This window comes from Cibotium barometz, chromosome 37 (assembly GCF_041138505.1).
Source record: "Cibotium barometz isolate CiBa-2024 chromosome 37, ASM4113850v1, whole genome shotgun sequence".
Taxonomy (NCBI): Eukaryota; Viridiplantae; Streptophyta; class Polypodiopsida; order Cyatheales; family Cibotiaceae; genus Cibotium; species Cibotium barometz.
The window spans coordinates 23,777,839-23,783,441 of NC_141082.1; positions in this window are offsets into that span (position 1 = coordinate 23,777,839).

A 5,603-nucleotide genomic window follows, 5' to 3' on the forward strand; every position below is an offset into this window, starting at 1 on the left:
CAATCTTGCACACCAAAGTGGAGGCCTCTAGGGACGCGTATGTCAAAGCTAGGAGCTATAGGTCTGCATCTGAAAAGGATACGCAAGGGATAGCAGCCTCGATTAGGGATTGTGGATGGGAAGCCAGTTCCTCCACACTCCACCGACCGCTCCGACCGTCGCCGACTGCTTCGATCGACGTCACCGCCGGTGCCCTCCGATGACTCTGATCGCCGTCACCACCGGTGTGCTACGACCACTCCGACCGTCGGTGCCCTCCGAGCACTCCAATCGCCAGTGCTCTTCGACCCCTCTGAGACTGCTGGTCCCCTTTGACATCTCATATGTGCATGGCCAACTCCGATGGCACTCATGGAGGCAGCACCCCTCTCCCTTTCCCAAGGCAGGGAGAGATCCTCTTCGAGATCTTGAGCGCCATCTTCCTTTCCCCTCTCCCTTTTCCCAAGGCAGGGAGAGATCCTCTTCGAGATCCTCTTGAGCACCACCCGAGGAGGAGGACACCCAAAGAGGAGTTAAGGGGAGCACTCTCTCGGCAGCATACGAACAGTCTGGGACTTACTCTCACAGAAGAGGACACTCTCTAGTGTATCACCTGGAGTTCTAGCACAGTCCTTCTATCGAAGTGGAGTCTCCCTTGTATCATTCCTTTTTGGTATTGTGATTGTAGTGTTGTACTTTGTGTGGTGTTTTGTCTCTCATTGTGTGAGCGAGGTGAGGGAGGTGTGAGTGGTGCGTGTGGTGTGAGTGAGAGGCCTGTAGGGGTACTGCAGTGCTAGGTGGTGGTCAGAGAGCAAGGTAGACAGTGTAGAGCCTAGGTCTTGCATGTCTAGCCAGTGAGGTCAACTCATCCCTGGCGGGTATACTTCCCTGAGAGGATCCACGCTTCCTTCTCCCCCAACCATAGTGTTTGTGGCGGTTGTCTTCGATTTCCCTAGCAAGGACCAACGGAGTCATCCACAGCTTAGACAAAATTTGGCGATCACGATGGGACTATGGGATGATAGAGCATCTACCATGGAGTCCTAGGGGATGAAGACCAAAAGAGGCCAAAGCTTGCCGAAAGATAAGATGCCCAACAACTAAAAACCTACCTATAGAATGCAAAAGAGAAGAGGTGAGAAGGGAAGAGGGAGCGAGAGGAGGAGAAGCCTAAAGGGACCAAAGAGAGGTGAACGGGTGGAGGCGGGACAAAGATGGCTGAGGGGGATAGGTGTCTCTGCCATTGCTAGGGTAGGCCTAGTAGTCAAATTTATTGATGACATGTGTACAATTCATGAGTGAAGTGATGGAGACATCACTCTGGTATCCGATACTCTAAGCCGCCATGGGCTTTATAGGTTGGACATGTATGAGAGATTAACACATAATCCTTGCTTAGTTACTGGCACATGTGCTATGAGTGATATACAGCCACGGCACGCCCACATTTATCACTTGAATTTTTGTATTTTTTTGCACTTTAAAAGGCAACAAATAGTGTTAGAGAGTTGCTAAAGGTGGAGGCCCCTATCAAACATGTATGTGAGAGGTACATTTTGGAGGATAAGATGTAACGGGCATCATTCTTGATAGATGGATTAGTAAGGGATACCTGAAAATTATAGCTTATACATGGTGATGTATATGGTACTATGAGGATACTATCGAGATTAGGGGATATCTCTACTTTGTGACTTTGATTGATGACTACTCCATAACACACTTGGGTGTATCTATTGAAAGCAAAGTTAGAGATTTTCACCTCAAGGGAGTGACCCCATACTGATGCCCATATCGACCTCTTAGACTTAGGACATTTTTTTAGCTTTTTTCTCTTATGACATCAGTATCTTTGCTGAAATAAGCATTGATAGTAGAGGACCTTCATTATAAATGTCGAGAAGTGAGCATTAATAAAAGCATCAAAATATGCATTGGAAAGAGCATTGAGTATAAGCATCGAAATGGAAATATATCAACACACATACCGACACTGTTATCAATTATGGAAATAAGCATTGGTAGTAGAGGACCTTCATTATGAATGTTGAGAAGCGAGCATTAATAAAAGCATCATAATATGCATTGAAAAGAGGCGTCAGGGTAAAAGCATCGAAATGGAAATATATCAACACACATACCAGTGACTATTATCAATTATGGTTAAAATCAATGCTTATATCGATGATGCTTATTTCGATGCTTATAAGCGTCAAAATGGAAATATCAACAATATTATTAACTATGGTTATAATTAATGCTTATATCGATGATGCTTATAAGCGTCAAAATGGAAATATATTGACGCACATATTGGCAATATTATTAACGATGGTTAAAATTGATGCTTATACGTGACTCTGTATATTTATTTTTTTAACAAAATGGGACATATTGGGGCTAGAAACTCTCCCAACCCTAATCTATCCCATCTACCATTAGGTACTCAAATTTTAGAGATACTGAAGGAAAGGTGTTTGAAAGAAAGACATACTTTTACACATAAATATGATTATAATTTCTAGTCCTTGAGAAGATGGACCTGGCCCTAAGTTTTGTACAAGTCTTTGGGCCCTGTATGAATTAGCCACTCCTAAAACAGGCATGGCTCTCCAGACTAGTGGTTCAGTCTGGGTTTGATGGCTTTCGCTCCACCCTATTTCCACTCTAGGATCTAGAGACAGCATGGGTTCACTTTCTTATGGATGGTCCATAACTATCACCCTGGGTTACAGCTCTTCTGACTGTGTGTTTCCCAGGATAAAATTATGGAGCCTCAAAGCAAGGCTTCTCTGTGAATGTGTGGGAGAGTTAGGGGCTTGCTCTTGGATAGGTGGTCTGTCCATACAATGAGGTTCAGGCTCTCATGTCTAGAGGTCAGGAGTTTCTCGTCCCGTGTTGGGATGGTTTTCGGTTTCACTAGTGTTGTCAAAGATGAGCACCATTTGGCTCCATGTTATATTGAACCGATGAATCTGACCTTATGAGAGCAAGGGAGCCTCAGGAGAGTTTATGTTGTCAAAAAGAGGGTTGTTTCGCACCAATTTACCCAAGTGTAGGTGCAGGGTTATGTGGAACTACTGTGGAGAACCCCCTTGTGAAAAGTCCTTTTTTTAATGGTACGACAGTACACTTTGGGATGGTATAGGCGTACGCTTCTAAAGGGAACATGTGTACGCTTCCTAAGGAGAAGATGGCACAGGTGTTTGCTTTCTGAAGGACATGGGCATGGCTTCAAGAAGGAATAAGTGTGCACTTGAGATGGAGAAGGTACGGGTGTGGCAGATGAATGGTACGGGCATGGCAAGTTTACCCACAAGTGTATGCTTCAGACAGAACAATTGGTATGGGCGTGGCACAAGTGGAACGGCCGTACGCTTTTTCTAGAGCTGGGAAAAAGAGAATGGCATGGGCATGGCGGCACAAGTGACACGGACGTGGCAAATGAGATGAAGACTTGAAGGGCGTATCCTTTAGGAAGGAACGGCCGTGGGGAAGATGGAATGGCCATGGCATTGTTAAATTCAGAGATTTTTTAAAATTTTTCAGGGGATTTAAGGGAATTTAAGGTTGAAAGTCCAACAACCACTCATTATATTCCATGACAATGCAGTTGTATCTACTTGGTTGAATGCAATTGAATGCTCTTTATGCCAACTTAATGCAATTATTCCATTTTTAATGCAAACTACTGTCGAGATGTCAAGCTCAACATGAGCACACTCATGAGGTGCCTGCATGATCGTTCGACATTTATATCACTGATAGGTTTGGTAGTTGGCACTGACATATCTTTGTCAGAGATTCAACAGCTAGACTACACTGACTAATCCATATCTACCCACTCCTCTTACTGTGTTCACATTATGGACCGCTTGTATATACTCGATTGTGTGTGTTAGTCACTTTATCTTTATTGTAGACCTCTTTTGTTGTGTGAAGAAGAAGAATTTTTAGCCTCTCACCTTGTGTGTTCTCTTCTACGGTTTGTTTGAGTGTGTGTGTGTGTGCTTGTAAGAGCTCAAGCTCTCTTCTCCCCTACATCTTTTCATGGTATCAGAGCTTGGTTCATGCTAAGGGCTAAGTGACAAACAAGAGAAGCATAGGATGCGGTACGAGGGTAAGAGCTTCATTTACTCTTTCCCCTTTGTGTTGGCTACTACACCCTTGTCGAGAGCTTTTTGGGAAGCACCGGCAAACGAACTTTGATTGAGGAGCTTTCTTCGAGAGGAGAGCTACAGGGCAACTATATTATTTGATGTATAAAAAAATGGCCGAAAACGTGTTTCGGGTGCATCTAGACCTCCGTTTTTCAGTTTGCAGGCGTTCATGGGCACTGTTGGTAAGTTTTGATTCTTTGCAGAACTCTATTTTTTTGGAACTACAGGAAGGGTGATTGGTTGTGCTGCAAAGAGGTCTCAAATTTGCCATTGGGTGTATGTATGCAAATTGAAGTCATTGGTTGTGATAGTTTGGGCGTAGTATAGTACCGCTACAAAGAATACAATAGTTTGTGCAGGTCAAGCAAGAATACTGTTGTTGGTAAATTTGTGTTGCTCTGCAGATAAGATGTTGAATGATGGAATAAACCAGATTGTTGTAGAGAAGCTTGAAAAAAACACCTTCCATGCTTGGAGGTTTAGATTGACAAATTTCCTGATGGGAAAAGGTTACTGGGACTACATTGAAGGTGACTATGAGGAGGCACTAGAGATACCGGAGATTAATCCAATTGCTACAGATATAAAAGAGTTCAAGGATTGGAATCAAGGAGCAAGGAAAGTCAAGTATTAGCTTTCTATCAGTATACAGGACTAGGTGATTGGGCATATACAGGATACCAACTCACCTAAGGAGGCATGAGACACCTTGGTGAAGCTGTATGAAACCAACACCATGGCATGAAAGATTCAGTTTGAAAAATGAGCTTCATACTGTGGAGAAGAAGAATATGTCTGTGAATGATTATGCTTTGAAGATCAAGGGCATTGTGGAATCCCTTGCATCCATTGGTGTTTCTATTATTGATGATGATAAGGTGGAAGTGTGCTTGCGTGGTCTCAGGCCACAATACAAAGCATTCAAGATGTCTATTCAGACTCGGGAGAACATTCCTAACTTCACAGATTTGATGTGAATGCTGATCATTGAAGAGAAGAACTTGGGTGAAGATCAATAGTCTTCACAAAACAGAAACAGTTTAGAGCAGTAGGCCTTCCACTCACATAAGTGCAGGTAGAGGACAAGGTAGAGATTGTGGATGTGGCCAAGGTGGTGGCCGAACAGGTAATCTGAATTATGGTCAGCAAAGCAACAATCCCAAAATTCACAACAACAACACATAGGTGGAAGAGGCCAATTTAGAGGCAGGGGGAGCCAACAAAGTCGTGGTAATTGGCAAAGGCAGCATAATGATACACGAGATTATTTTTATTGTGGTAAGTCTGGGCATGTGCATACAGATTTCTATAAGAAGCAAAGTGACATGAGAAATGGAAAAGTGCAGCAAAACAACTATGAATCCTCTAGCAGTAGAAATAATGAGGATAATGAGAGGTTGTTTGTTATGCAACATGTGATTAATGTTGTGTTTGAAAATGATGTAGCAGCATGTAAGGATGATG